The sequence below is a fragment of the Ctenocephalides felis genome, unplaced genomic scaffold (assembly GCF_003426905.1).
Source record: "Ctenocephalides felis isolate EL2017-DRISC unplaced genomic scaffold, ASM342690v1 CF-g0.4_SCAFFOLD_03572, whole genome shotgun sequence".
In the NCBI taxonomy this organism is placed as follows: Eukaryota; Metazoa; Arthropoda; class Insecta; order Siphonaptera; family Pulicidae; genus Ctenocephalides; species Ctenocephalides felis.
Genome location: NW_020539726.1, coordinates 8,652,650 through 8,678,594, shown reverse-complemented (window position 1 = coordinate 8,678,594; position 25,945 = coordinate 8,652,650). Strand labels below are relative to the sequence as shown.

The 25,945-nt window shown below is 28.2% G+C and overlaps 1 long non-coding RNA gene across 1 annotated transcript in view; it reads left to right on the top strand.

Annotated features, from left to right (window-relative positions):
• The window catches only part of LOC113388006, a 49,060-nt gene extending 24,487 nt beyond the window's left edge, over positions 1–24,573 (top strand). The window contains exons 2-3 of the long non-coding RNA XR_003368181.1: positions 6,630–6,672; positions 24,300–24,573. This is a non-coding gene — a long non-coding RNA (uncharacterized LOC113388006). The remainder of the gene's footprint in view (positions 1–6,629; positions 6,673–24,299) is intronic.
• The last annotated feature ends 1,372 nt before the right edge of the window (positions 24,574–25,945 follow it).

Below are 25,945 nucleotides of genomic sequence, written 5' to 3'. Positions count from 1 at the left end.
TTTGTTAACATTCTGTCATATTCCGCTCAGATTCGTAATGAGGGACGAATGCGGGAATATGATATTTAGCTTATACGATTTGCTTAACATTTTTCCATATTACGCTCATATTCCGAATGAAAGGAGAATATGTGGAAATAATATTTATACCATATTGAAAAATTTATATAAACCATATTCAAAATTATTGACTCTATATTCTGAAATATTAAATATTATTTAATTAATATTGAACAAACACCATTAATAAAATTTTTTTTATGTATTCTGAGTAAATATGTACATTTTTTAAATAGTCAATATATTGAATTTTATCATTATTACAATTTTTAAATCATTTTTCATGATTATAGGATATATAATATTTAAAATATATTTAGTATCTATAATATAACATTACATACTAAATATATTTTAAATATTATATATATTTAAAATATATTTAGTATCTATAATATAACATTTTGCGCCATAATTAATTGTATTACAGTCTACATATTATTTTTCATTATTATAGGATATAAAATATTAAAAATATATTTAATATTTATGATACAACTTTTCGTGCCATAATTAATGTTTGTTTGTGTATAAATACTAATCATTTCAGATATTAAGAGTCCACTTGTCTGTTCACTTGATTTTCCATGTTAGTGAGGTTATAACAAATTATTATTTCATATTATACACCATTGATTCTATTAATCACTACAATTTCACACAACAAGTTTCGTTTTTAATTTCACAAAATAATATTTTATCCACACATTAACTTTTATTAATTTATCACAGTTTACACACTATTATTATTGTTTATTACTTGAAGATTTAACAAATTTTTCGAACAACGCTTCGAGAACTTTCTCCTGCAGTACCATGTGCAGTGAAGACGCGTTTCTATGAGTGTGTGTTTGTCGAATTTCGCACACTGATGATTAACGTGCGGTTCCATCAAATATTTATATTTAATACAATAAAAATATGAGTTAGTGAGCGTATATATATAAATATATGTATATATATATTATTTATTTATTTAATTATTTATTTATGCGGAAATAGATATCAGACAGTACATCTTTCAAGACATTTTTCCAGCGTTTTTAATGACAGCCAGTTTTCACGTTCTTTCAAAAACGTAATCTATAAATTATTAGTGTTATATATATATATATATATATATATATATCTTCATTGTTTATATATTATATACTATATAATAAGCGGCGACGTTTTTATGCTAGGCTAGTGAGTCAAAAATCAGAGTCGCAATCTGTCGAACTTTACGATATGAAATAGTTTAAAAAATTTATAAATTTAATAATTTTGGTTAATAAATCGTTACCGAATTTGTATATATAACTGATGTACACATAACGGTATATATTTGGCCATAACTGATCGCAGCTGGGCAGAAAGAGAGTAGTTGAAAGGGACAGAACATGCGTTGCAACTTGCAAGACGGATTCGCAGCCCCTTGGGCACGCATACATGGACAAATATATTGTATATAATAGGCAAAGGAGACTTGTGTGGATATAGGCGACCCAATATAAACATTCAAAAGTTTATTATCGACAATATTTTGTCAAGCCCAAATTTATTTTTATATAATTATTTTCGATAATAATAATTTAAATATAACTGCAGCTAATATTGTATTTAATAATAATATTTGTATTATATTGTTACTGTTTTAATTTTTATCAATGGCAAAACATATTTTATAAGATTGCATTTGAACATAACTTTATATATATATATATATATATATATATATATATATATATATATATATATATATAGAGAGAGAGAGAGAGAGAGAGAGAGAGCAATACAAAAAAACATATTCCACATTCGTTCTTTATTAGCAAAATCTTAAATGATTTGTATGTGAATAATTCTATATTCTAAATCTTACAATATTTAGTAATCTCATACACAGCTTACATTTAGCAATATGAATTAACCATGTAAAACTCATATTCAGCGTTTCATATATCGCTCACATTCAGCAATATGGAAAAATCATATGTAAAACATATCATATATCGCTCATATTCATTCCACATTTAGCAATATGGAAAATTCTTGTAAATCTAATATTTGCCGTCTCATATACCGCTCCCATTAATCGTACGTTGTGAACGTGGGCTCAACACAGCTACACGCGTAAATATTTAGCTTGCATTAAAAACATCTCCAGCTCAGATGTATTTCTACTGGGGTTATGTCAATGACTTATCAATTATAGCCATATGACTGAAGAATCAAATTCAAATAAACAAAATTCAATATCTAACCTAAATCAAGCAAAATATAAAAAATATGAAATAAATTCAATTCTAACTATCAATCTATCTTTCTTTATCTATCAATCTATTCTTTTTGAACAATCAGAGTTCTTGCCTTATTATCGGCGGTAAAACAATTAAAACATTAGCCAGGGCATTGAATTCAATATCTGATTGCTTTGAATTTAATACTAAAAATATAACTATAATTCAAAAAATCAATCTTGGCCGCAACGGCGCAAATATTCAATTCTATAATTCTAAAAGATCGCCGAAGCATTGTCTACAAAAGGTATAAGGCATATAATGTTGGTTTGTGTGTTTTGAAGTTATCACGTTGAACTAGTATCTGATTTGACCGCGGAATGTTTTTTTTTTTGACAGCTTTGAAACAATTTATCGCATGCTCCAGTAAATCTCGCAAATTATTAGCACAGATTGAAACAATATTAAATTATGTCATTATCTTTACATAGCTCCAATCCAAATAATTACAATCCTTCAAACCTCTATCATCTCCTAATTGACAAACCACCAACATCAATTCTAAATCCTTGCGTGCTTGAAATCTCTGATATCAACTATCAAATCAGCTATCAACTTCATCAGAGACTAAGGCAACATCTTCGGAAGCGGTTGTGCAACAATTGGCACAAAAATCTATCAAACTTAGCGAAGGTCGGTAGTATGGTTCTACTACTCGATAAAACTTTAAAACTTTAAAACTCGATAAAACCACTACGATTATGGAAAACTACACATTTACATCCCATTGACGACGGCATCATTCAAGTGGTAAAAATAAAATTAAACAAAACTATAGTGAAGTGTGTAAACAGTGAAAATAACCAATATCAGAAAACAAACAATAATTTAGTGAAACGTGCAGTATCAAGAATATGTGTCTTACCAATTGACGATAAATAATTTGAAACAATAAAACAAACAAAGTGTTGTGAAGTGTAAATAATCAACAATCATTTTGAACATTTGGACAATTTTAAAGACTCTAGTAAAGTGTCCGTGAATAATCTAACATTATATTCATAATCATTATCATTATCATTAATCAATCTATTATCAATATTATCATCATATGTCATGTGCTATCTATAAACTTTCAAAACATTAACATTATTATAAGCAATGGCATAAAACTATGATTAAGCAACGTTAAAAAATATTCATAATTAATTCCTCATAATTTTTTAAGTCCGGGGACATGTTAACGCGTCATTCCCAACCCTGGTATAATTATTATATTTTATTATCTCCATGCAGGATGGCGATAATAAACCGTCATCCCTTTCATTGTTACGCATCCTGTCCCAAAATCGGTAATCATATCAGTAATCCATTTTTCCTAGAATTTTTATCACCTGTCCCTAACTGTATCATCCTATCATCCTTATATTTCCAAGAAATTCGCACTACCTGTATCCAGTTTAAATTCTCCGTATCATGCAATTTATCAACCAATACCTGATCGGTTGATAAATGTAATAACCACTGATTGGTTCCAAAATTGTAATGGGGTGTCCTTAATTCCACAAAATGGGCCAATCAGAAAAATATATAAAATTATAAAATCTATATAATTTAGTATCAACTTAAATTTCACATAGCTAAGATCAGTCGTAAATGAACATTCAATAACATATCATCTATAAGTCTTAATATTACAAATACACAATAATTAAACAGATATTCATCATATTTTATTTTTATTATTCAAACGGTCTGATATAGCCAACAACTAAATATATCTGGTCCTTCGACAAAGTGCAAGTGTTCAATAGAGTTCGGCAGCATCCAGATAGATCACGAACTTCTTAAACACTTTGAACCTATCTTAACAAATACTTTTTTTGGCCATTCAAACCGAATGGTCATTTTATTAAACATAGCTTAATTGCGTAAAATACCGTTGAAATTAAAAATAAGACATTCAGACCTGTTTACTACCTAGTTGCCCAAGTTTATCCCGCCTATGGCGTAAAACAGGACCAGGTGACAATTTTTTTAAAAATAGAAATTTTAGAAAAAATATTACTCAAAGTCAAATATACATTTTTGCTTCGCCCTATTCTATATATAAAAAATCAGTCTTTATTCATGCAGCACCTTTTATATTATAATTATAATCAGACGAAGGTTATTTTAGGTAACTTGTTAAAATTCGTTTTTAAAACATTTTTTGAAAGAAAGAAAAAAAGAGAAAGAATTTTTTATTTCCTATATTCTTCATATATTACACATTTCAACTTCATAACTATTTATGTTTTTTAAAATTACTTTTGAAGCATTTATTTGAGAACCGTATAAAATATTTTCTTATTATTTTTTGTTTGAAGTTACTTTTTGTAAATATGCTTTTAATTATCGTCTATTGATTTATTAATTATTATGTTATGAAAATCATGTAATATATTTTTGTTGCAATATGTAATTTGAGTTTGGTATACTGTATGAAACCATTCTTCAATTCGCGTAATATGATTGGGTTGGCATTGGATTTAAATTTTTATATAATTTTGTTTTTGATACTTCTAACTTCAATTTTAGATTTTATTTTTAAATTATTTAATTACTGCATATATGAGGAATTGCTTCACAAAACTAATTATTCCTATATTTGTACATTGATTTGAATATATGGAATTAAACCATCATTTGAGGATTAAGTAGTGTACTATTCTGTAATCATAAATATTATTTATTAGTTATTGTTTTTATTGAAGCACTACGTGCTATTTGAAGGTTATACGAAGTTATTTTGTCCTTGCTGTTGGTTTTCGGAATCACGTTTTCTGTACAATTATTTAGTATATAAGCAGAAGTTAAGATTTAGATCGGGAGTCAGTAAGAGTGTCAAGTCAGGAGTCAGACTTGTTCAGACTTGCAGTCTGACTTAGTCAGGCTTAGTGTTCAGTTAATCAGTAAAATGTAATCTTTACATATCGATAACCAAATGGTTATCAAACTGATTATTCAATTATAAATCAAGTCAACGTGTTTCTATATTATCAACCGCTCTGCTTCAGCAACCAATCACATCCAGAATCACAGGAGTGATACAACAACAACCCTCAATTTCATTTCAAAACGTTCTAGTATAGTTATGAATATGAAATGCAATAAATTAATGTTCTGCAATAAATTTATTGTAATGCAGAATTAATTGTTTAATAAATAACTTTGTATACTAAATAAATGAATATTATAATTGAAGAGAACTATTTGTTTTTGGTCGTCAGAGTTTTCATTACATTCATTGTACCATTGGTGGTACCATTGGTACTAGTGAATCCAATACCGGTGTACCAGTATACCGAAACACCGGTAAACTGTCCGATTTTTTGGCGGTATTAATACCGGTATTTACCCTAAAAATACCGGTATTTTCGGTATTTTTACACAAGCGCTTTTTGATACATATTACACTCAAGTTTGAATTTCTCGGAACAAATTTATATTTAAATTCCATAATTGCATAGACAGCTATATCCTTGAGCGATTCTATAGGATAAACAAATTTCATAATATTATCTCAACCAGTCGTTAAACTAAATATTTATTGCTCTTCAAAGTGCCTCATATCGTGTTACAATAAATAGAATCGAACTGATAGATAATGATGTTTATTTCATCTTATGTAAATGATGTAACGGTTTTTAAAGTATCATCTGCGCCAAAATATTACAGATTATCACTGCGTAATCTTTATTATTACAGATTATTTTTTTTACTTTAATCATAATAATTACTAAATATTTTTGCTTTTTATTACAATTATAAAATATTATTTTACTTAAAACGTATCGCAGTTTGAAATTAATATAGGACTATTATATTGTTTTAAATAAAAATACATTTACGTTTATATTTGTTTAAGATAATCCGATATTTTACCGGTATTCCGGTTTTAAAATGAAAAATTACCGAAATACCGGTATTGAAATTTTTAAATGCGATTTTTACACTCATCTATGTATAATCTAATAAATAGTTTCATACTATACAAATGTTGCTTCAAGTGATAAATTTAATATAAAGATATATTTATTCAATAAAAGTGGAAAAAAATTAAAAATCAGGAACTGTGCCATCATTTGTGTCCTGCATAAGTGAAACAATGTAATGATTATGTGGGAAAAACACCAGCAAGGATAATTAACCTGTATATTTTTCTCATTTACATCCACATTCTGCATTTTTATAATATAATAATAATTATTTTAAAACTCAATTAACCATTTTTTTATTTGTAATTTATTTATCATTTTAGTAATTTTATTTGTCATTTAATTAATATTTTATATTGTTTTGTTTCAGGCGAGAAACTACTTTAATCATAGGATTTCTCCACATGCGCTATGTAAGTTTCTCTACATGCATGGATATATTTTTAATGTAATGTAAGCTGGATAAGTGAATTATTCATATCAAAATTGTTATTTAAAATTTTACTTCTTTGATATGTGTACATGTGCATACATACATTTATTGAGTATTTGTATTCGACGTAATCTCAGCATCCAAGAAGTTTAAAATAAAATACTGAAAGAATTTTATTATGTATGTTTTGAAGCTGCATGTCAAAGTAGTATGTAGTTTGTCACTACATACAAAAAAAACGATCATTTGATAAATAATGATCCTTTTTACACCACCTATATGTAACTATCAAAAAAGTCATATATAATAATAATCGTTAAATATATCATAAAATTAATAATGTATATAATATAATTAATAAAATAATTAAATAATGCGTTCTTAAGGTCTTGTAGGCAAACAGTGCTCTCAACCAAAAACGCTAACAACGAGAGAAAATATTTTTTAAAAAAATTAATCATGGCTGTTTATCTGCTGATGTTGAAAAAATCGAAACTTTTTACTGGCAGACCTTTGAGCCCCGCTTTACACTATCCTTGCATTTTTATATTTGTGTTGTTTTCAGTTACTTATCTAACATTCAAATTATTAATTTTGAAAACATTTTGAAATTTCTATCAAAACTATTTTCTCAATTAACATAATATGTACAACTCACTCTCGATTGAGATTTTCATTCAGTATCGACTTATTAAATTTTTATAATTGTGACATCAAATTGTCATTAATTAACTTCACTCAATTTGTAATCGCAGTCTTTCGAATGCACATTTATATTCAATAGACTTAAAAGCTTCTTCGCTTTCGATTGAATTTAATCTCAATTATAAAATTAGGTTCTCGTGGATTTCATAATTGAGATCTAATTCACAGCGGCGGCAGATTATCTGGAATGCGCAAAATAATTTCTGCTATTTCAGAACTTTCGCCTCTCTTTGAAAACGAAACTTTGCGAGTTCGCTGGCGCATACCTTGATATAATGCAGAAGCATGCCAATGACTAAGTATTTCGTGTTACCTGGAAAACACTGTAAACATAAACTTATTCTACAGAAGACAAAAGTTTATAAAACAGTTCGTGTTACTGGGTAGTTGAGACACAATTAAAATAAACAAGTCTGATGCTCGTATTGTTATGGGTAATATGTAAATGGTGAATGTTTTAGCAATTGCGGTCAGGTTGTCTTTGTGTCGATTAGTGAATATAATAATATGTCATTAATAGTTGCTGCTTACAGACCGTGGAAAATCCATATTTTAAACATAACTCGCCTCCTATTTTAATCAACTTTTTTCTGCTATTTAGAAATATATTTTTTTGCTATTTTTAACTTCCCGTAGGGCAAGTTAATGAAAACGAAAATGAAAATTTGTATATATCTTTACGTTTCAAAGGTTTCTGAACCTTTTGGCATACCTTAAAAAAAATGGATGTATGTGTGTGTGTGTGCGTGTGTGTATGTATGTGCGTATGTATGTGCGGATACAAATTTTCCTCGACGATTTCGGGAGCACGGATAAGCCGATTTGAATAAATTAAAAAGCATTCGATTCGTATTGATGAGGAGACATGCTGATTAGTTTTTGGCAAAGGCAGGTCTAGCCGTTCCGAAGATACGAGGCAAAAAGTGCTAAAAACGGTAACTCAGTTTTTAAGATAACAGAGCGTCCGATTTGAATAATTCAAAAAACATTTCACTTGTATTGACAAGATGAAGAATTGATCGGTTTCAGTTCAAGCTGTACGATTGCTTTGAAAAAAAGTTCAGGATTTCCAAAAATATGTCAAAATGAAGAAAACATTTTTCTTTTCAAATAAAAAATTTTTGTTTCAAAAAAAGTAATTTTTTGTCAAATTTATAGTTTCTCCAAAATCTAATTTTTTCGAAGTAAAATATTTTCAAAAATGTTAATCGTTTTTAAAAAAATTATAATTTTTTATACAGGAAGTTCCAGCAATTTGCCTTAAGGCACGATGCCTTAATTGCCTTAAGACAGAATTTCACTTACAGCTAGTTCAATTATTAGCCACTTGGTTTTTCTTATCCCATACGCGTAGTGAAAAGGTACAGCAAGTGGTCAAAAACATCCACTATTTTGTTTTTGATTTTAAAAATGTTTTATAGAATAATAACTGAATTATTCAATCAATGCGAAGCGGTTTAATTATTAGGGTAAACAGCAAAATTAAAAGTATTAATCTAATATATATTTTGAAGCATAATAAACAAAACATTTTATACAACTATATCTACTTCATAAATCTGCTTTAGGTAGTTATTTCTGTTCTGTTTGTTTGATTGTTTGTTTGTCCCCCCGAAATATGATTAGATAGTCTTGAAACTTCTAATAAAAAAATCACCTTAATTTTCGTGTTTTTTACATTATTCATTCCCCATTCCCTAGCGGAAATTATAAATCTAACAAAACAGAAAATACTGCACATTTTTTTGCTGATAAAATATAAATAGAAATATTTGGAGAATGTATCGTTATTTATCACTTACAGGCTTTGGAAGGTTGTGTATTTTTATAGGAATAAAACAGTCTATGTACCATCCATGAAAACAATTATCTATTTTCTAAGAATTTTATGCTCATGACATTTTGTTTTTGGTATTATATTTTATTAACAGCTTTTATCTTAATTTTTAGCTTGAAATATTTTCCCACAGCAACCCTAAAGTCACTGAAAGCAAATTTTGAATAGGATTTTTCATTCATTCACTGTTGCATTTAATTCAAAATTATTAAAACAATAATTCAAGTACACAATTCAGAATATCCTGTTAAAACAACTGTTTTTTTACAAAACAATCATCTAGAAATCGTTCTCTGATGTGGAAAAATTGGTGAAGCATACTAGATAGTCTTCGATTTTCATTAGCATAATTCATTATTAATAATTATTCAGTTTTTTTCTAAATATCTATTTACATATACTGAATTATTTACATTTTATATTTTTATAATTTCAATGTAATAGATAATATTCCACTATATTAGTGCAATTTTTCAAAAATGGTTTGCGATTATTTATGGAACAAATCGAAATAGCTAACAAATATTTGAATCTGTCCTCATTAATTAATTATAAAATATCATAATTCAATTTAAACATGCCGATATATAATTGAATTGGGGTATGTATTGACAGGTATTGGAAAATTGCCAATATCATATGATAAATAATAAGTAGTTTTATATTTTATCTGTTCATCACTGAATTAGGTATTCTAGAAGCCCGCATTCCAATTCAAACAACTCTACAAATTTGTTATATGTGGTTATAAGATGATCATTGCTTGGGAAAATATCAGGCATTTTATTTTTATTTTTTTTACTAAATTTTATTTTAGAAGGCAACTCCATATTTGATATTTATAAGAGTTTTTCTAATACTGATGATATATTTTTATTTTGATACTGAGAAGTCGGCAAAATAGTTAATTTAATTTTTGAAAATATTTTATAAAATATAATCTAAAATTATATCTCTAACTATCAATCTCTACAGAGTAAATATTATACATGATACAATGTCGGTTATAAGGTCAAGGCATTTGTCATAGAGCCATGAAAAAGCCCTCATACAAATTAATGATTATATATATATATATATATATATATATATATATTGTTGGACACCGCGTTGATGAACAGAAAAGGGGTGTTGGCGCCACTATATGCAAATCGGTGTTGTTGCTCTGGACCTTCCGACTTTCCTGAAAACTCACTTGCTGAAAATACTTGAAATTGATAAATGAAAAGACTATTTCAAAAACTTCACTTTATTTCACTTTAAGTACAAGGAACTCGGAGGTATTGGAAGAGAAGTGTTTGCCCGGCGACCGACAGATTAAGACTGATTTATTTCATAATTATTAAAACTAAAATCCTTTGAAACGTAGTGGGGATTTGTCTCGAATGTTCTATACAACGAAAAGGATAAAGTAATGAATTTAGCTGATTAAACAAAATGTTATTCATGCGAACTTGGTGAGAATTGTTAACTAGGCGGAATGTCGATAATAAGATCTTCCTGAGATTTGTCGACGTAGATTTATGATTTCGTGAGAGAATGTTAATGTCAGCTACTACGCAGTAGTCTGAGAAAAGTTAATATGAACCGTTAATATCAGCTAAAGCTCAGAGGTTCTAAGATTTCAGTCTGGACTTGTTAGAAATCTAATATTATGACAGTGGTTAGCAACTTATAATATCAGGGGTGTACAACACCTCCCTCGCCAATGTAGCGACTCCCGGCGCTACCGTAAAAAAAAACTGACACCAAAAGACAAAAAAAAACATTATTCAATTCAAGAAAAATGAATAGCAAAAATCGCAACAATTCATTAGATTTGACTAAAAAGTATTAAATATCACGAAAAGGAAAAAAAAAATTTTCAATCCCCAATACGTTTGAACAGTAATCTTGGATATTCTTAAATTAGCTTTTAGATTTAAATTAAAAATAAAAAAATGTGGAAGTTCAATTTTCTTTAACTAATAATTCTATAAAATTATAAATTTATTCAAGATATTTTCTAAATTTACCTAAAACTTGAGATAATTACTCATTAAACATTAACTAAATCATTGACTTTTGCAATAAAATCTAAATTAATACTTGAATTTGTTTAGGTAAATTTAAAATTACAATTATTATTTAATTCAAGGAATCATTATCAAAATTATGTTTACTATTTGTATACTACATTAAAAAAAATCAATAAAATCAATTGATAATCAATAATCAATAATTAATATTCAATAATCAATAGTCAATAATTAATAATTAATAATCAATATTCAATCAATCAATAATCGATAACTAATAATCAATAAGTCAACAATGGATTTTTTTTTGAAAATCAATAATTAATGATTGATTATCAATAATCTATTATGCTATATTTAATAATCATAAATCACTATTTAAAATTAATAAGAATGTAATAAATTCAAAATTAAAAATTGATAATGATTGAACGTTAGAACATCTGTATTCATTTTCACCAAATAATATGTTGGCAGTAAAACACCGCTGTCACAACGACCAAATAATATGTTGAAAAGAAAAAAAAAATGAAAAAAATTGGTAATGATTGAACATTAGAACATCTGTATCATTTGTCTCACAAACTATGTATGCATCTTTAAATAAAGGCATTGACTTTTTGGATTTGCTTGCATAAGGGTTTTTTTCCGTTAATAATTCTAAATCGTCGTTTTTAAATCTTCCGTATTTTGCGTTATTGTCATAGGATTCCTTTGCGTTGGTTTGTTGATAACGATGTTTGTTTGTAGTTGTGATTACCTCTGGTTCATTAACTGTTTTGATTGTTTTCTTTGTTTGTAATTCTGAACGTTTGTTTGTAAAATCTGTGTATGAGTGCATTTTGTGCGTTTGTGAAATTTGTGGGTCGTTTAAAATTTTGTCTTTCTGTTCTTTTTCGTTATTTGATGTTAAAATTGAAGCATTTCTGTCATGCGTTTCTTTGAATTCGTCTTTGTCTTTTACTTGCTGTTTGTCGTTTCTTGGATCTTGTTCTTTGATTGATTTTGTGCAAAAATTTTTGTTTTCAATTTGTAACGAAACATTTTCATTTTTGAAATTTAATTCCTCATGGTCGGTTTTATTTATTAAAAAAGAATTGCAAATTTGTGATTGATCTTTGATTGATTTTGTGCAAAAATTTTTGTTTTCAATTTGTAATGGAACATTTTCATTTTTGAAATTTAATTCCTTTTGGTCGGTTTTATTTATTGAAAAAGAATTGCAAATTTGTGATTGTAATTCACGTACTGTAACAGTATCGTTGTCTGATGTTGTTGAAGGTTTTGAGTCTTGGGTTTGGGAATTTGTGGTTTCGTCACAGTTTGACTTACTCTTAATATGTGTGTTGGAGGTTTTTGTTGCATTTTCTGAATGTGTGTACGAATAGTTACATTTTTGTCTGTGTTCGTTGGTAGGAGTAATAAAAGTTTTTGATGCGTTATAATAGTTTCGATTTGTATTGAAATTTCTTCGATTGGGATTTTTACAATCATAAATTAAATGTCCCGGTTTTTTACAATAATTACAAAATGTTTGGTTATCATTATTTGAATTAGCGATATTCCTTTTATTTAAGAAACATTGCGAAGCAATATGCCCACGTTTTTTACAATTGTGACATGTTATATTATTATTTTGATCATTTCTAATATTTGATGGATTTTGACAAGCTTCTTCTCGCAAAGCGAAGTCAATAGCATCTTTGATATCAGAAAATCGGCAACATTTGACTAAAGTTCTTAGAGGTTCTGTTAAGCCATTTTCAAAAACTTTTATACCTACTTGTTCGAATGTAATTTGTGTTGTTGTTGCATAGTCATGTCCTACTCTAATTATGTTCGAATAATGAATTTGTCGTAATATTTCGTCAATTCTGTCTCCAAAACTTTTTACTGTTTCTTTGTATTTTCGTTTTAAATTGTTTAATTCAATTATTAAACTAGCAATTGGTCGTTTAGCAACATATTCTTTAATCAAATAACATTTTAAATCTTCCCACTTATCAAAATTAATAAATTGGATTTTTGCAACAATTTGTGGGTCTAATTTCAATTTTATTACTGTAAGCAATTTTTCCGCTTCTGATGGACTCAAATCCACCGACAATGCATCAAAAGCAGTAATGAATGAAGGAAGATTTGAAGGTTCCCCATTGAAATTCGGGATTAAAGCAATGGCGGTTTGAATATTTAATTTTCTTTCGCGTGAAATATCAGTTGGTTCATTCATTTTTTGAAAAGATGTGAAAAACTATTAAAACAGAAGCGCAAAAATTTACAAAAATATATTAAAAATAAGCTTACTGACAATGAGTTGTAATCCTTTTTCAATTGAATATCCTTTTGGTTCACTTAAATTGCACAATATGCACTTAAACTTTTATAACTTTTATAACACATGAACAATGATTTTGTATCACTTTTTGATTACACCTTGATTTGATTTTTCACTTTTAATTTTTCACTTAAAAAAATAATACTTGAACTTATCGATTCTTGTTCCTTGATATGAAATATCTCCTTTTCTCCTGGTCTCTCGCTGAAAAATTCTTGATTCTTGATTCTTGTTTCTCCTTGATACGATCCATGGAAATTTTACTTCGGGTCTTGATTTATTTTATCACTTCAGGTCTTGATTTATTTTATCACCCTGGGTCTTGATTTATTTTTTTACTTCGGGTCTTGATTCATTTTATTACATCGGGTCTTGATTTATTTTATTACTTCGGGTCTTGAATTATTTTATTACTTCGGGTCTTGAATTATTTTATACTTCGGGTCTTGAATTATTTAATATTTTGAGTCTTCGGTTTCTGATCATCAACTACGTCCACTTTTGGCAAGGCTATCCTCGGAGGCAAAGTTTTCCACGATGTACTGCCTAGTTTGAAGTAGCACCCTTATATTTTTTTGTCACTCTTGGCAATTATTTTTCAAACGCCGTTCTTTCAAGCTCACAAAAAATTTTGAATGTTACTTCATCAGTCAAACACCGCTGTCACCAAATAATATGGTGGGAGTCAAACACCGCTGTCACCAAATAATATGTTGGACACCGCGTTGATGAACAGAAAAGGGGTGTTGGCGCCACTATATGCAAATCGGTGTTGTTGCTCTGGACCTTCCGACTTTCCTGAAAACTCACTTGCTGAAAATACTTGAAATTGATAAATGAAAAGACTATTTCAAAAACTTCACTTTATTTCACTTTAAGTACAAGGAACTCGGAGGTATTGGAAGAGAAGTGTTTGCCCGGCGACCGACAGATTAAGACTGATGTATTTCATAATTATTAAAACTAAAATCCTTTGAAACGTAGTGGGGATTTGTCTCGAATGTTCTATACAACGAAAAGGACAAAGTAATGAATTTAGCTGATTAAACAAAATGTTATTCATGCGAACTTGGTGAGAATTGTTAACTAGGCGGAATGTCGATAATAAGATCTTCCTGAGATTTGTCGACGTAGATTTATGATTTCGTGAGAGAATGTTAATGTCAGCTACTACGCAGTAGTCTGAGAAAAGTTAATATGAACCGTTAATATCAGCTAAAGCTCAGAGGTTCTAAGATTTCAGTCTGGACTTGTTAGAAATCTAATATTATGACAGTGGTTAGCAACTTATAATATCAGGGGTGTACAACAATATATATATATATATCTTTCAATGATTATATATCATTATATATCTCTCAAATCATTTTAATATTAAACGAAAAAGAAAATTTATTTTGAATGTATAAGTAAAAATATCGAAACCTTATTAGCTAATGAAAATCTGCTTTATGAATTATTAATTTATATACTCTACTGTACTCAATATTAATTAGATAATGGTACTCACTTAATTATTTACTCCTGTCGAAACGTATAATTATCTTTCGCTATATCTAATGACATTCATCAGATCTGAAGAAAAAAAATCGACAAATTCCGTACTGTAATTATATGTATAGAGTCTAATGTACTAATGAAAGTTAATGATATAGATGAATAAATATATTCATGATAATTTCTAACGAACATTATTAATAGTAATTCATTTATAGTAAAATTATAAGTAATATTTTCAAACGAATTTTTGTATGAACTCGTTTGATTCAGTATTTGGATTCTCTTTTAAATATCAATAGTACCTTTATATCTGGATCAGACAATCCACATCTTTCAATTTATATACAGTTTATACTTCATTAATGTAAACATATTTTTCTTTCAAACAGCAAAGCTAGATACGTCCGGATAAAGAAAATATTTTTTTCCGGCTTCATGTTAAATTCATTTTATATTACAACTAATGTTATTACTGGCGCAGCTATTTCAAAAGAATTAAACTTTTTGTCAGTACCAGAAAGCAAAGATTGTCTTTGATGAAATGAAAATGAAAAACAAATAATAATCGATCCACTGGATTTGGAAATAGTAATCAGTAGAACAGTGATGTCAAACTGAAACATTATTAAAAATTGACACAATAAATTAATAATATTATATATCCAGATAAATTTCATACAGTAAATATTGAATAAGCAGGCAAAAAATATTATTTGTTTAATAATCAGACTTATAATACAATCTGATCTGATGTGAAAGGTGACTTGATTGTCACACACTCCCTCCGTTAAGTGTTGTGGTCAAACCTATTCGAAAGTGATCGGAAACACGTTGCATTCAACTGTGGAAACTGAACCTGTAGGTTTCGGAGAGTTGTAGAAGATATGTTGTGGTTGTAGGTATGCCGTCTAGCTCAGCCGACGGAAGACCAGTGGTCAAGGCCAATAAAGGTGTTAGTAATTACCATCAATTTTTTGAGCCGCAATGAGCCATCTATTTCAAATTGGGTTGGTGGTAACAATCCAACCGCTGCACTACCGTTTATAAATTGTAATTCTTGATCAGCGCTTATTTGCAATTTGCTTTTCTTAATTGGTGGATGCCAATATGAAAATGTTTTAATTTACGATGTACTATTTCCAAATGAATAAAAATGTATAAAAAATTTGCTCGTTTACAAATTTCTTAGTATTATTACATTGCATACGTATTAAACTAAAAACTAAATGAATTCAATGAAATATTGTACACATAATAGTAAGAATTCAAATTCTTGCTTTGAAGTAATACAAACATTTTAAAATATTATAGGTTCACGAAGAGAAGTTCAATTGTGAAAATGCATTAGAATTAGATAAAACCGTGCACTTAGTATATGCATACCTATAGATATATTTCGTTCCTTTATATACTGATGACCGTTCATAAAAAAAATACATTTTTAGAACACGAGTTACAAGAAAGTAGTGTCATAAGTGATTGTTTTATAAGTTCGTTTCAATTATATCATTGGAAATCGAATTGATCAAATTATGGTGAAATGCAAACATTTTATTTTCGAAATAGATAGTTTAAAATGTATTCTAAATCTCGATTCTCATTTACTTATCATAAGTCAACGATTTACAGATTTTACATTCAATTGCAATTTAAATTAAAATTTAATTTAAGGCAAATTGCATCAATTCATACAATTCGCGTCACAGTGAAATGTCACTTGCAACTAGTTACTTAATGCCGGAGTTATCTCAGAATTTTTTAAATATCTTGAAATATACAAATACGTTTTATTATTCTCAATAATCGCAATTTGGTCATGGGTTACTAATTTATACACATGTCGTGTATTCTCGTCAATACACAAAATACTCTCATCATTCCATGACGTGTATACTCGTCAATCCCAGTTTACTCTTTAATATAAACGTGGAATTATATTTTGTTATTTATATCTCGAACATATTTCACGGGTCATTAATTTGGCGCCATTGCTCTTACGTTTATAAACGGCTTTAAATGTCTAACCTGTATATTGGTTCGGCACCTCCCTCTTGGAACCACAACACCATATGTACGGTGTCGTGTTTTCCGCGCGGTGTGACGTCACAAGGTAGAGCTGCTTTACGACTCTGCACCGCTTGTACGTGCGATACCAGTACTGTGGAAAGATGAAGACAGTTTAGTAGATGCATTGCATTAGCAAGTCAAGTTTATATATATATATATATCTCCCATCAAATATCTCCCATCCGCTTTTTTGCTCTTGGTTTATAATACAAAAAGGCGGAAGGGAGATATTTGACAACCCATTATATATATATATATATATATATATATATATATATATATATATATATATATAAGTTCGCGTCTTGATGTTGGTTCACGATGGACGCATAAACTACTGATGAACCTCTTTCAATTTTATTGAATCATCGTGTGCATATATATCCAACTAAGGTGATAGGCTATATTCAAAATCTCATTTAATATTACAAAAATATATTTTGTTTAGAAATTTAGATACATTCACACAGTTTTGAACTAAAAAAAAACAAAACACTGAAATTGCAGTTGTCACTGTTTAAGAAAAATTCGAGATAAATCGATTTCAGATTTAGATTTGATTTGCTTACCATATTAGTTTGAATACTAAAGCGTCATCAAATATAAATCACAATGTAAAAATGACATATCAAATTCAACATTAATAATTTTTAATCATACTGTGAAAACCAAATGAGCCATATGAAAACATATAACATATATATCAAGACATATATTCAACAAATATCGAGACATGTTCATTATTATTAATTTACACTATAATTTTAAAACGATTTTAATTACAATATTTCAGTTTATTTCAATGCCAAAGAATAAACAATATATTTGTCATACCTGTAAATTCAAAAATATTTTTTTTGTGCTTTTAGCATACAACATGCAATTAAAACATTGATTTTGCAAATTTATTCCAGAAAAATGCGTCGTCTGCCTTTGTGATTTATTTATGATCATCACATATGCTATACATATTTTAAATTGCTGTTTTTCAAACTGTATAACAAATTCAGAAAGAGTCAATCCGCTGTAAAAAAAAATTATCCCTTCACTTCTACCCTATAAGACACAGCTAATTTTCTATTAATATTTTATGTATATTTATCAAAAACGATATATTTGTTAAATTATTTATGAAAAAAGAGTATTTAAAAAAAATCCACTCAAAATAATTGCTTCAATAAAATTGTCTTTAATTTTTGATATGGTAACAATATGTCTTAGTTCCTTTAGGCAATAATAATTACTAATTTTTTTTTACTGACAATTTAATATATATTATTATTTAAGTTCAAATTTTAAGTGAAATAATTTGTAAAATCTTGTTATATGTGCAGTGTTCAAGCCTAGGTAGGCCATGAAGTTACTAAATATACCATATCCAATGCCAAAAAAATTAATTTTTGACACTATCAGACAAAAATTCCTTTCATTTTGTTTGAATTTATTCAAAGCTATTTGTCTATGATAATACATTATAATTTTTTTAATCATTTTTCAACTTATAATAGTAGTTAAATACAAAATGTTATTATACAAATTATATTTTCGAGGCCATAGTCATACATACTTAGGGCATAAATGTGGATATAAAATTACATAAAATTTGAAGAAAGAAGTAGAATTTGGAAACAGTTAATTTGAAATTAACTCGAATTTGAAGTATGAGTTAAAGTTGTATCTTATTGGAAATAACGAGAAAAGCTAGATTAGAATATGAGAAGATTAGATTTTTAAAAGAAAAAAGAAGAGCAAAAAGACAATATATAGGATATATGTGAAACAGTTTGTATAGAAAATATATAAAGATACTTTTTTAACGAATATAATATATTTATATATGTTTTAATTTAAATGTGAAATCGATGAAAATTTAGACAACTGCTTTAACGATCAACAGAATAACGATCTACATTCAATATATTTCATAATCAGAATTATGCTTAAAAATCTATTAATTATTTATGTTTTAATAGTACTTATATTATAACGTATGTTTGAGACGATCTAAAGATTTGTTTATGCTCACAATATTTCCTGAAGAGCTAAAACAATTTTTTTATTATATTATTAATGCTAATTTTATATGGTAAATTAAATTAAAGTAATTAAACTAATAATTATTGATTTTCTAAAATTATATTTTGCATAATTTTAAATCCATCTATCTTAATACAAAATTCCATAAAATATTTATAGTTTTATCATAACAGTCCACGTGAATATTGAACCTGCTTTTAGCACAATTCTTTTTAGAAGATCTCCGAAATAATTTTTATTTCACAGTAAAAAATATTTTCCAACTTTTATAAAGTTTTTCTAGTTATGGCATTTTTCAAAAGTTGCTATGTACCTACTACGGAGTAGTATTCATAATATTTTGCGATAAAATTATTCAACATTAGATAATAATAAGTTTCGCTAATTAGGATTCATCACTGAATTTCGTACTTTTATTGCTAATTCTGATCTATGGGAATTATATATTTTGTTTAAAATTCACTTTTAAAACAGATTACTAAATAAAATTCAGTTGAAAAGTTTTTACATTTTATATCAAAAAGATACATCATGTCTAAAACACTGAATTTTGGAAACTACCTTATCAAATTCTCTAATTCAGTTATGTCAAAATAGATTATTAACTAGTTGGTTTAGTATTTTGCCTTGAGTCAAGTTACATGAAATTCCCGATATGTGTAATTAATCGACTTAATCGATAAAAACTGAATTAATTTATGAGTGATTGAAAGGATTCCGAGTGGATTTATTACACATACTTTAAATCAAAGGAACACTTTGACTCTAAAAGCAAATTTTCGAAAATTAACAATTTTTATATTTGAACCAGTTTCCATAGGACTTTAATGGCTTAGAATGTTCATTGAAACCAAGTACTCTATCGTTATACCAAGTAAATCGTCTAATTTTATTTTTAATAAACGTCAAATAATCTACTCCTTTTATTAAACTTTGATGAATTTTTAAAATTAAACTACTTGTCGTAAGGCCGTAATATGTCAATAAGTTGTATAAGACCATGATATATATCATCAAAAAAAGTTTCATAAAAATCGGCTCATTTTTTTTTCAACAACGAATTACAAGAAAACGGCTCGGTAGATTTTTACCTAAAACTAATCAGTATCATTCCCAACTAATATCTTTCGAACAGTTTTTGATTTTTTATAATCGATTCAGTAGTATGAGCATAAAGATAAGCGAAAAGTTTAACACTTTTTTCGAAATTTCAAAGAAACGGCTCGGCCGATCGTTGCACAAAATTCTCATTGAGACACACCAAATGGTTTTTAAATTTATGAAGTCGGTTCAGACGTTTTTGAGCAATTGTCGCTGAAAGGTCCAATTTTGACAAATGCCAAAAAAACGATACTAATTTTTGCAAATGATCTAGAAGACTCTGGTATCTACCGCCAAAATAATAATAATAAAAATGGTCGAAAAAAAATTCTTAAAACTTTATTACAGGAAACGCCCCGACTCATCTCTACCAAAAACTCATCAACACGATTCCCAACCAATATCTTTCGAACGATTCAGAACTGCGGGCTAAATCGTGGACGATAAATTTTTTACTTTTCGCGCAAAGTTGATAAACGCTAGTCCTCATCGAGATACATCGAATGGCTTTTAAATTTTTGAAATCGATCTAGCCGTTTTTGAGAAAACGTCGATTTACGGCAAAAAATTAGTTTACACACAAACACACACATACATACTTTTTACAAATTTGGTCTCATTCGATTCAAAATGGCTTGAAACGTCGAGAAAACATAAAATCTGCGAATCGGATTTTTTGATGAAAACAAACTTCTCTTTCGGGAAGTTAATAAAGCATCAGTGATTAGTATTTGAATAAGGATTAACAGTAATTATTGTATGATGTTGTCTTGAGTTCTTGAGTGTTTGGATAATTGGTTGATAATGTTATTTTAGGGATGCTTATATGTATTTTGTGCAAATAGCAGCACTACCGGCAATACTTGTAGTATCAACCATATTAATTTTATATTAATCAACCAGTTCACTACAACATTATGTAATGACAACCATAATCGAGAATTTTCTATGGTAGATTATCTCTGCTAGGGAATGCAATACCGGTATACCGGTATACCGAATTACCGGTAAACCGCCCGATTTTTTGGCGGTATTTTTACCGGTATTTACCACAAAAATACCGGTATTTTCGGTATTTTTACATAAGCGCTATTTGATACATAATACACTAAAGTTTAAATTGCCCGGAACAAATTTATCTTTAAATTGCATAACCGCATAAACAGCTATATCTTCAAGTGATTCTATAGGATAAACAAATGTCAAATATTATCTCAACTCGCCATTAAACTGAATATTTATTGCTTTACTAAGGGCTTCATATCGTGTTACAATAAATAGAATTGGATTGAAAAATAATAATGTTTGTTTCATCTGATGTAAAATAATGTAACGGTTTTTTAAGTGATATTTGCACCAAAATATTTTATATCATACAGATTACCCTTGCGTAATCTTTATTTTTTTCTAACTTTATACATAATAATTATGAAAATTACTAAATATTTTTGCTTCTTATTACAATTATAAAATATTATTTTTCGAAAACGTTTCGAAGTTTGAAAGTACTATAGAAGCATCACATTGTTTTAAATAACAATACTCATCAATTATAGTAACTTATTATTTATCTTGTCAAAGTATACGATTTTAAATTAGTGTAGAAAAATTATTTTTTTTAAATATTGGAGATTATGCTAATTTAACACATCGGATACAGACAATACAGTTTATTATAATAATGTAATATAATCTTTTATGAGTTTTTGGTCTTTCTTACTCATAAGTTTGTTTTTGGTGAAAAGTACTCAATATTCTAGATAATAAATTAATTAAATTGAATATTATTTTGTTAAATTATTATTTAAAGAAATAAACTTATTGTTTTATTTTATTGTTTTTATTGTTTAGTTGAATATAGTTGTAGTTGTATATACATTTTTTTATATTTGTACTGTTAACTTTCAATTTTGTTTACGTTTGTTTAAGATAATAAAAATACCGGTAATTTACCGGTATTCCGATTTTAAAATGAAAATTTACCGAAATACCGGTATTGAAATTTTCCATCGGTATTGCATTCCCTAATCTCTGCTGACGAGAACATTAACCTGATTAAATGCCTACTCACAAGTATTATAAACGAGTAATATTTTTTTATTGCTCATAATGTAATTATTTGATGCTTTTAGCAAATATATATAAAAAATTCTATATGTATTCGTGTATATAGATATATCTGTTGGCAGATGCTATATATGCATATAAAATTATTAATGTCAGTAATGGACTTGGCACAAAAATCTGTCAGGGTCTCTCAACTGTATGCGAAGCTCATAGATTATTCAATCCTAGAAAAAGTTTGCGTTATTTGCTTGAAACTTTGGTAATATAGCAAAACTCGCTTTTTTGACAGCATAATTTTCCTATAATAGTTAGAAACTAGTATGATGTTTTCATTTAGAACAAATATTCCTTTCATTCTTTATACATGACAATTTCCGACAGTTGGGAGAATTGTTTGTCGTGACTGATTGGTAATAGATTTTCATTGTTTAGTTTTAAAATTGAAACATAAAGTAGGTATAAAGAATTATATGTTATATATATATATATATATATATATATATATATATATATATATATATGATTTCTCACAGATTCATACACTTACACTTATAAAATTATTGCATTGCATGTTTAGAGCATTGGTGATTAGTCTCAAAATCTTAGACATTTTAATAAAATGTTCGATTTGGTCGTACAGCCTCACAGTTAGGTACCATGAGTTCAGATAGATTTTATTACAACATTGTAAATTAATAGCTTATTATCAATATATAGAATTGACTTGCGTTCCAAAAGCCAGTATGGGAGACATGGTACGGTTGTGCAATTTTTTTTTATCAACAATAATTTTGTTATATTACCAGTTAGCTAGGAGAATATAAATTAAATGATTGTTTGAACATTTGTCTGCCAGAAAATACTGCAATACTGTCATATATTATGGACATATAAATAGCAATAACTATAAATACCAAACTGGTTTTATAATGACTTTTATTGTCAGAAATATATTTTTTAAACATATATTTTAAACTAAATAAATCTTTGTTAAATCATTTGCTTTCTTGTATTGAATTTACCTTTCCCTTTCTTTCTTATATTTTTGTCTTAGTTAAGTTAGAAGTTTTTGTTTGTTTAAATTTCACCCAAAAAGGACAAGAGTAACAACTTGTATCTTATGTCACATAAAACTGGTAATTAACTACTAATGTTTAAGTCCTTCAGCAAAATAACAAACAAATTGATTTATCTGTATACAAGCAATAGTTATTATTGAATGAAATCTAACAAAAAAAAACTTACTTTTGGATCTTTAATTGGTTTACAGATCATGTTAATGAGGGCGCTGATTTTATGCAATAATGGAAACTTTTTCGAAATAACATACTTAATCTCTCTTCCTTTCTTCGGACCCTATCTCGAAATCAATATAGTTTAGCTGCCATTTTTACTACCGTAACCTGGCACAACCGTCCCCAGTCTCCCTTATTGTTTAGCAATTCGAATTTGTATAGTTTTTAATTTTGCGCGAATATAATTTTTCTATATAATATTGAGATAAAAATAGTTATCATATGGTGACCATATAATATCCGCAAAATATAAAACAATTGACTAGTCTACTTGTGAAACTTTGTATCGTAACATAAATACTGTATACAAATATATTTTTCTGAAATAAGCTATTTACATAACAAATATCAATAAAAGTACATTTTCCTCGAAGTGTATCAATATCCCAACCGCTTATTTACCATTGACTATATTATCTAATACCCCGAATCTCCCTCTGTTTACGAAAGGAATAATCATTAATCTGTAATCACATTTGTCGACACGATCACACGATTTGTCGCTTTGCCTCAACAAGAAGAAAACATCATTCCGAAATAAGTTCGTCAAATTCTTCACGTTTTTACAATAAATTGATTTTAATATTTATCATGCATGACAAAACTCGCGGAAAAGTTCAATCAAACAGTATTATCCTTTTACAGGGGAGCTCGAACGTAATAAGATAACGAACCGGCTCTCGAAATGGAATACAATTCGAGCCCCTGGACTATTACACCGTTTTTCACTCGTGGTGTTTTATATAATATAAAAGACGATGAAGAGGAGAAAGAGCGCGGCACAGGAATGGCAAATTGTAATGAAATCAACCGGCAGTTACGTGGACCGGGGCACTCTATAAGAATATAGATGGGCTCTTGTAGTACAGATGTAGAATGTAATTTATTGTTGTGAAACCTAATAATGATTTCTGTATAAGCAAACTTATTAAAAAATATATTAATTTACGATGAAAATTATTTTTTTTGGTCAGATGTTTAATTTGGACTTTTCATTTTCTTGGGAGCAACTATTCACTCCTAGCATTTTTCTACCAAATATTCTACTAAATTAAGGTATTCTAGGAACATTTCTCAACCAGTTAAGCGTGGCGCTTGCATTTGTGAATATATATATATATATATATATATATATTGTTTGTTTTTTTTTCGAACAGTAAATCCAATAATAAAAAACAATTTGTTTTTTGAAGATGTTTAATACGACGTTTCGGAACTAGGTACGTTCCATCATCAGGTTTATTCTGTCAAATACAATGTTTTTTTAAAAATATTGATTAACATTAATTAATGATGGTCAATACAGATTAATTAGAAAAAAAAAATTATAAAGGAATGCATTATGTACCGGGGTAAAGAGTAATAAGAATTAACTATAAAAGTTTTTATATAAAATTGAGAAGCAAAAATTATTTACCTGTAATAATTTATATATCCATATCACTAATATTTTTTTGTTAAAAACACTCGATTTTTTTGGAGGATATTTGTAGATGTTACGACTACACAAGACTTAAACACACTGATATGGAGTTCTGTCGGCCAGATGTAAAGGACAACGTACGGAATTCCTGGCAAAAATGATTTTTTATGGCCTCTAGACTACGAACACCCGGTATACTATATATATATATACACGATTAAAAAATTCATTTATAGAACAAAAGATAAGATCAGCAGAAACTCGGGAGCGTTTCAGAATTCTACAAATCGGTCTGTGTCAACGCGAAGTAGGTAAGCGGGCGTGGCTTACACACTTAAAATTCTGGATGAGCGCTCTTGCTACGGGATCATGCGAGCTACGTGGAACAGGTCGCATCTCCGATCAGCTCGATGGCGATGGAAACTGAGGACATGAAATTTATTTCTTTTGTACACGAAACACGCGATATGCACCGATATTTGCTATGCAAAACCATCATTCTTCCCATCCGACTTTTTTTTTTTTTTTTTTTTTTTATACTTTATTTAATAGCAATCAGAATTTACAAAATTCTATGAGCTATTATGCTTATGTTTAAACACACTCACACAGTAAACATACTCACACACAGTCATACACACACATAATAAATTGGCTGAATTTTAAAAGTTTCAATAGCTGCCACTCCATCGAGTGGTCAGCTAATCTGGCTGAGGTAAATAATGGCTAAGTCTGGTCTTTATTGCTCAATCTTCAAATCAATTGGGACTTTTCTTTTGAGCCTCCTAGATCGGGGTTCTTGAAGAAGCTGTTTAACTATGTCATTGGGATGGGATTCCAACTTCTCAAAATGGCGATGACTGGTACT